General features: G+C 54.5%; 1 long non-coding RNA gene across 1 annotated transcript; it reads left to right on the top strand.

Annotated features, from left to right (window-relative positions):
• The first annotated feature begins 445 nt into the window (after positions 1 to 445).
• On the top strand, positions 446 to 7,878 carry LOC140639575 (uncharacterized). The gene is made up of 3 exons (XR_012036234.1): positions 446 to 674; positions 1,306 to 1,535; positions 7,323 to 7,878. It is a non-coding gene; the product is annotated as an uncharacterized lncRNA (long non-coding RNA).
• The last annotated feature ends 365 nt before the right edge of the window (positions 7,879 to 8,243 follow it).

Raw genomic sequence — 8,243 nt, 5'->3', positions numbered from 1 at the left:
TCCATTCCCTGTGCCATGGCCACTGGGGCCCTGCTGCGGTTCTGGTTCCCTTGAACCAAAGGCAGGACCACCTGGTCTGTCATCCCTGAATCTCTGTGGTGTGCTGAGATGTATCATCGTAAAGCTCAGACATTTCCTTTTCCTTTCTGGCGTGGGGGGCAGGAGGAGAATCAAGGAAAAATTTCTACCGACAGATCTGCAACGGTTCACCCTTTAGGAAGACCCAGGAATGTTTATTTGACTCCCTGATACAGCTTAATTATACTTAAGTCCATGTGTTTACTTCGCAGATCTCCAAAAAGAGTAGAAAAGATCTAGCAACCCCAAATTAGTTTAGGAACCAGCATGTCCCTTGCTTTAAGGAACACAGTAAACATTTCAAAAGAGCATGCCAGCTCATTATCCAACTCTCTCTCTCCAGTGACTTCAGAGAGAACAGCGGTAGTTAAGCAATGTTTGCCAAAAGCAAATCTGGGGACGGGTGTTGATTTTAAAAGAGAAGGAAAGAAGAGCTCGCTGCTCCCCTGCAGGTTTTCCCGGCTCGGCGGCGTGGAGGCGAAGGCCGCGTCTGCAGACTTCACGGGGAACTGCGGCCCCTCCTTGACCTCCCTGCTGTCGGGGTCCCCGATGGTTGAATGAGCGGCCCTGTGATGTGTCAGGACCTTCCCTGAGAGGTGAGAAGCTGCTCCCCAAGTCTGGGGACGGAAGAATGGATAAACAGTTTTTACTTGCCCTCAGTAGGTTCTCACACTCGAACCTGGACGGTTGGCCCCGTGCTCGGGAATCCAGGCCCCGTAAGGAGTGAGTATGGCTGTGCTTTGCACCAAGACATCCCCCTGCCCCCAAATATACCCTCCTTACTTATTCTGGAAAAACGTAATGAACACATCCTATGGCTGTTGGAGATTCTGGTTTGTTTAGCAAGAAATAACTTTCTGGCACAGTAGAGTCCCACAGCAAAGAAAAGCTATTTTGCGATACGCGTCTGGATACCGAGGGCAAAAAAAAAAAAGAGCATTAGCATTAGCATCCCCCCTCCCAGTAAAAGACCCTACAACCGAAAAATTGTGCAAAGGCTGTTCAAAGTCTGCCCCATTTCTTTCTAGGGCTTCCAGTCTTGTTCTTTCTTCTGCTCTGGGGAGTAGGAAGACTGGAGCAGCTGACCAGCCACCTCTCTCCCTTACCTCCTGGTGATATTTGAAAATCTTCATTTTGTTTCATAGGTCACAGGTCAGCCCGTCCATGTGGATTCTTGTAATTGCACAGGACGGGCTTTGTGTGGGCCGATTACATCTTTTCTTTCAGACCCAAAGGGAGCCATTCATTAGGACGGCGCTTGAGCCTAAAGCTGACCTGCCCCGTCTGAAGGCAGATCGCCCATGAAAGCCCCCGGCGTTACTTTATTCCTGGAATCTTAATTACAAGGCAGCACCAGGACGGATGTATTAAGTAGCTTCAATTCATCCCGGCCCGCGGCCCCGATGCGATGGCGCCCCGAAGGCTTGGTGGCAGATAACCGCTGATGCGGAAGCGAGGTTAGAAACCCACCCCTGGCCTTGAGACCTTTGCAAACTCTTCCCCTCCTGCAGGGCCCGGAGATCAAAGGGAAGCGAGGTCTCAGGTGCACGCTGGATGGGAGTCCATCTCAGCCTCCCCATGTCCTAGAGGACGGACCCTCGGTTTTCCAAGTGGGAGGGCGGGATAGGGCAGGTGACACCCAGTGGGCACCATGCATGTCTCACAGTGGGGCTGTGACCTCGGGCCAGACCTCAAGACCATCAGCAGGGAAGCAGCCCACCTCTTCAGAGTCCTTTTAGACAGACCATCACCTTGGCAGATGTTCTTGGTCTTTTCTTGTCGTTTTTGCCAACTTCTAATTTAAAGTGTGTTAGGCGGGTCCCCACTGCCTTGGGAGAGGCGACAAGGGGCCTCCCTGGCACTTCAAAGGCCACCCTCCTTTTCTATGCTGGCTCACAGAGAAGGTTCTGGGGGGAGGTGGGCACGTTCACACAGAAGCTCCGGAATCTCCCATTAGGAGATGGGGTTGAGGTGGGACCCCCTTCCCTTTTGCTGCTCGGGGATGGACAGGCAGGCCTAGTGCCACCTCGGGCTGCTGACAGGGACAGGAGCTGCTGATGCCAATGGAGGGAATGCAGGATGACACCTGGGGCTCTGTATGGTCACGGCAGCACGTGCTGGACTTGGGAACACTGGCTGCCGTGCAGGGTGACCCAAAAGGGTCCTGCAACTAGGAACCTGCTGAGGGAACATTGGCATGATGCACCTGCAAGGGCATCCTCTTGCTTTGGGCAAACGCCCTTTAGAGCAGGCTGGGACACGATGGTGCTCCCCTCCCCAGGCAGTGGGTGCAGTCGCATCAGCTCCTCACCAAACACAGATTCAGTGTTCACCTTTCTCCCCTTTCCTCTGGGCCACCAGGGAGTTTGAATGTGACAGGTTGCAGACAGGACGCTGCGGCCAAGTGCGAGCGGGGGCTGGTGCGGGGCAGGGGGGCTGCATGTGCCATGGAGAGCAGGGCGTGAGCAAGCAGCTGCCCCCCGCATTTCCCGGAGTGCTTGGCCAGGTGCTGCATGTCATCCTGGTCCCAGCCAGAGCCCCCTAGGGGATGGGGCCCGAGCAGAGCCTGCCAGCTTGCTCACTGTGGCCGATGCTGTGTTTAATGTGGCAAAGGAGTCACCAGGGGCCAAATTCACGGATCACCAGAACCAGGTGGCAAGAGCCAGGCTCAGATGTGGCTTTCTGGAGGTGAATGGCTAATGTGACCAACCTCTGACCTGCCCCTGCCCCCCAAGAGTGCTCCAAAGTTAAGCCGCAATTTCGAAGAGACGGTCTCTGGGGATTTAATTTGAGTAGGAAAGGCATAGCGTTTGGCCCGGTGGGTCTCTAACACCTCTTCTCTCTCCCGTCCAGCCTCCCTTCTCTCCTTCCGTGCTGCTGGTGGGGAAGACCTGCTTTTCTGTGCTAGTGACCCCGCCCCCCATCCTCAGGCACCCCATCCTCACATTATCACGTGCACGGTACCTAAACACGCTGAGCCTCACAGTTTAAAAATAACATGCCTTTGCAAAGAGGTACATCTGGTCTGAGATGCCAGCTGTGAGATCAAATGGGAATTGGGGATTATTTGTGTTTTCCAGTTATTCTGGCCCTTCCCACTAATTGTGGGGTGCAGATCCACTTAACCAAAATGGGTTTTATTTGCCGTATATCCCCTCAAATCTTTCTGGAACAAGAATAAATCACGTAAATGAGGTAATCCGGTAAGAATAAATCAAGTAAATAAATCTCCAACACGGGCAGTTGAACACAGACATCCTCGCAAATGCCTTCTTTCTTGACAACATCTGGAGCCCAGCTCCATGAGGAATGCGTCAAAGGGAAGCGCGGGCCGGGGGAAAGAACTGCACGTCAGCCAATTGAGCCTCTCCATTTACGATTTACGGTGCTTCAAAGTGTTCAAAGTGTCGTTGGCTCTTAATGTCCTTCTGCAGTCGCTGCTGCTGGCAGGGAGTGAGGGAAGGGCTGTTTACACCTGAGCACCACCGGGGGTGGGGTGGGGGGAGCGCCGCTGGCGTGGGGGTCATGCTAGCGACGCCTTCTGAGCCCGCGCTAAGGCTGGCGGTGGAGTGCACCCCAAAGGTGCTTCCTCGTCTCGTTGGTTGCTCATGACGACCCTATAGGCAGGTGCTCCCTTCCCCTCTCTGGGATGACGGGGGCATGTGGCCGGCTGGTGCCGTGACACTTCGGGGTCACGGCAGGGGTGTGACAGAGCGGAGCTGGACTCGAGTTCAGCATTTTTGTTAGATGAACTGTGTCCTCCCCAAATTCGCGTGTTGAAGCCCTAACCCCCGCTGCCTCCGAACGTGACCTTATTCAGAAACAGGGTCGCTGCAGATGTAATGGGTTTCGATGAAGTCATACTGGAACAGGGTGGGTCCCTAATCCGATGTGTCTTTATCGGAAGGGGAAGTCTGCATACACACGCACATGGGGAGATCACCACGTGAAGATGGAGGTGGAGAGCCAGAGTGGGGGGCGGGGGGTGGGACGCTGTCACCAGCTGAAGAATGACAGAGGTCACCAAGAAACAACAGGAGCTGGGGAGAGGCCCAAACAGATCCCCCCTCAGCCCCGGAGGATCCCACCCCCCGGCACCTTGATCTCAGACCTGCAGCCTCCAGAACTGTGGGGGGGCACTTCTGTTATGGAAGTGGCCCGATCTGTGGCACTTGGTTACGTTGGCCTTCTGCACCCTGTGTCCCTGAGCTCAGGTGGGCTAGGTGACAAGGAGACACATCTCCGGAGCTGGCGGGAGGAAGGGAGCAGGTTTGCTGTCCGGGGTCCCGGCAGCAGGAGCAGATCCTTGGTTGCCCTCCACTGTCAGACTCCTCCTCCTCCTCCTCTTCCTCCTCCTCTACCTGGGAGGGGGGCGGCGAATGTCCACTCTGGGGGCTCCCCGAGCATCTATTCCTACCCCTGCACTTGGGTTGAGTTTCTTCAAGGGGGTCCTCCCTGGAGGCTGCTGGCTGTGACCCTGGGCCTGGATGAGGACAGTCAGTGGCCACGCACAGAAGAGAGGCCCAGAAAAATCATTGAAATGCACCCACCTAGGGGCTGTTGAAAACGTCTATAGTTTTTAATCATAGAGGGACTTTTTTGTTTGTTTCCTCCAGAAAACTCACCTCTTATTAGAACCAAGTCAACAGGAACTCGCTTGGACTTGGGTGACCTGGGAGGGCCTGGAGACCTGGGTGGGGGTGGGAGGAGGAGCAGGTCCCCGCAGGGGGTTGCCATGCAAGGGTCTGCTGAGCTGCAGGTGCCCTCTGGATGGTGGTGGATCCGGGGTCATCGGGATCCCACGGGGAGCTCCTCAGGGACGGGTTTAGGTTCAGGCATGGAGCTGACGTTCTGAGGCGAGGGCTGCCGTAGTGGGGGTGCTGGCAGGGGCTTCGGGATCTGAGAGGCTACACTTTGGACTCTCGCCTGAACCCCCAGCGGCAAACCCTCCACATGTCACTGCCACCCCACCTGTGCACGGGGCCGGGGGTGCCTGTCCTGGGTTCCTGGGTGTTAGGTGGAAAGCTTCAGGGCCCGGCCCTTACTGTGAACGCTGTGACCCCCTCTCCCTCTGTCTCCCCAGGTGGCCCCTGGAAGGGAGGAGGGGGCAGGTGCAGGCGCAGGCTCCGTCTTTGCCCTGTTGGACTTTTCTCTGAGGCCTTGGACAAACTGCTAGCCCCTCTGGTCTTGTTCCTCACCTCGCCCGTACAACGATGTCTGAGGTTCCTTCGGCTCCAGCAGGGTTCCCCGGGAAATTATGGAGGTGCCGTCTGGGGAGGGGGGCTGGCTCGGGGAAGTCAGGTCCAGGTGCTTCTGGGACTGAACGGAAATCTCCACTTCTAGGGTTAACGGGCCCCCTGGAAGGAGACAGCAGCTCCCCGGGTGCACGTGTGTGCATGTGTGTGTGCGTGTGTGTGTGTGTGTGTGTGTGCACCGACACCGCGGAGCCCTTCCAGCCACGGCCGCGGAGAGCGGCCACGCTCTCAGGATGCTGATGATGCAGCTAGCATGTCAGGACAAGCTCCATAGTTTTGCAAGCTTAATTCGGTGGTTTTAGTCCTTAACGCTGTTTCAACCCAACAGACTGCTCACTACAGATACGGCGGAGATTCCAGATGTCAGAGTTACTACGTCCCTGGCCTTCGCCTTGAGCCGAGCGTCTGTGGCACAGAGCTAGGGGCTATATTATATATTTTCTCCTGTAGCAAAAATGGGAATCTTTACTAAGATAACTAAATATCGGGTTGCTTGGGTGGCTCAGCGGTTGAGCGTCTGCCTTCGGCTCAGGGCATGATCCCGGGGTCCCGGGATCGAGTCCCGCATCGGGTGCTCCGCAGGGAGCCTGCTTCTCCCTCTGCCTCTCTCTCTCTCTCTCTCTCTGTGTCTCATGAATAAATAAATAAAATCTTTAAAAATAAATAAGTAAAAATAAAAAAACCAACTAAATATTATTTAACATCATGATGCAAAAGTGAGTGCTGTATGGCGCAACTCTTAAAGAAATTTCATATCTAGCTAATTTTGACAGTTTATTAATGGTGGATGGCGTCCACCGTTACACCCCTCGTGTCACATGGCTCTGTGATTCCTGTTCTCCGCAGCTGAAGTGACAGCGATCTTGGGACCTACATGGGAGTCTAGGGGTTGGGGGTGGGAGATTTCTCTCTCCCTAGTCTCTGCTGGTGATATTGGGACATACAGGCCTGTCTTTCCAGCATCTTTGCTCTGAGCCCCCCTAAGCCAGGGGAAAGAGAGAGACAGAGACAGAGATGGATGGAGAGAAGACATAGAAATAGCTACTCCCGGTCACGGGGTACTTCTGTGCCTTTAAGAGCATAAATTCCTGCAGCTTTCCCCCGAGAGGACCGAGCAATTTTCCAGTCTCAGAAAGAAGAAAGAAGATTTCCCGCTCCCAGTAGGAGCTTGCAGGGGCTCTGCGCAGCTCTGGAAATTGCATAAAATGTCAGTGCTGTAGACAGGCATATACATTCAGCGCTTCTAGCTGGTTCCCTAACAACCCCTCTGGGGTCCACGGCCTGCCTTAGCGACACGCCACGTTAGCAGTGCAGCCCAAGATGACAGTTTCAAAACGCTGCGTGTTTGTGGCACAGACCAGCTCGTCAGGACGTGTCGGATTTTAAGGCGGAGTGACCGGGACCGCCTGGGCTGAGCGTGACCAGGGGACACAGTCACCTGGCCCCTCGTGCGGTCTAGCTCGGAGAGTGTGTCGGCCGTGGGGTCCCCTTTCTTCAGCAGGACTCGAAGTCCGTGGGGGCATGTCCTGTCCTGGGCTTCATGGCTCAGCCTCCTCTGCACCCCCGGGACCTGCACCTTAGACGCGGGGAGCCTCAGCTCGTGGCTTTGCTGTCAGGTGCCTGGGTGCGGAGCAAGCGGGCAGAGTGCACCCCCACCCGCAGAACTAGGGGTGATTTTATTCTCACCGTGGGGGACTTCCTGAGGAGGACCACTGCTTTTCCCCCTCTCTCTCTTCTCCTAAACTCTTACTCGAAGTGTGATGTGCAGAAAAGTGCGTATTCGTGCCTGCGACAGCCGGACAGACCTTGGGCACCCGGGTCAGGAGACAGAGCATCCCATAGCCTCAGGACCCCCGGGCTCCCCACAACCGGTTCCCACCCAGGGAAGCCACTAGCCCCACTTCTAACCAGGCAGATGAGCTTTGCCTGTTCTTGTACTTTACATAAGCGAAATTCTACAGTGTGTCCCCTTATGTCTTCCTTCTTCAGTTCCAGCGTTTATGTTTGTGAGATTTGGCCGCATCCTCGCGCGTCGTGCTAGAGCGTTCCTTCCCGTTTTCACACCGCGATCCATTGTGTGGCTGTGCCCCAGCGGGCCTCTGCTGCCAACGACGAGGAGCTACTAGTTTCTACTTTGGGGCCGAACAAATACTGCTGCTGGGAACATTCTAGTTCGTGCTTTTTGTCGAACGTCTGTGAGCCTTTCTGCTTGAGAACGCGCCTGGGAGCCTGCGAGGACCTACTTCAGCTGTAAGGGGTGGACTCAGCCGCGGAGGCCGTGCCCATGACACCCTGCCTGTGGGGAATGACTTGTGTCTGCGGTGCCACGACTTGGCCGACGTTGGGGTGTTTCCGTGCTAGACCTTTCCATTGCGATCGCCTCCTCTGTTCCCTCCCCTCTCCTCCTCTCGCTTTGCCTTCACAAACATGGCCATTTTGCTTGTGACAAAGGCGTGAAAGCAATTCAGTGAAGAAGGAGTAGTCTGTTCAACAAATGGTGCTTGAATAACGGGACATCAGTATGTGAAAAGAGAGAGAGAGAGAGAGAGAGAGAGAGAGAAAGAAAATGAATCTTGACCTTAACTTTTCTTGTATGCTGCTTGCCTGTGTGCGTTCTTTTCAAACGAGAACGTGTGTTCTTTTCAAAAGTGCTTTCCACTTTTCAATTATAAAAATCGTGTTAGCAACGGAGTCTCAGTAGAGTCCCCAAAGCAGAGCTCATGGGGCTACTTTCTCCGACTTCAGTGAAAAACAATCAGAAATTAGTATAAAAAGAACTTGAGCTCCCAGAGGCAGAGGGTTTCTTTGGTGTTCCGCAGCTGTGTCCCTAGAGTCTAGAATAGTGCTGGAGACCTGTTTTTGAATTAATGAAAAATATAAGCAAGCATATCAGTTAGAATGCATTCAACA

The sequence above is a fragment of the Canis lupus genome, chromosome 9 (assembly GCF_048164855.1).
Source record: "Canis lupus baileyi chromosome 9, mCanLup2.hap1, whole genome shotgun sequence".
NCBI classification, from domain to species: domain Eukaryota; kingdom Metazoa; phylum Chordata; class Mammalia; order Carnivora; family Canidae; genus Canis; species Canis lupus.
The sequence above is the reverse complement of the archived record's forward strand: the minus strand, read 5'-3'. Positions and strand labels throughout refer to the sequence as shown.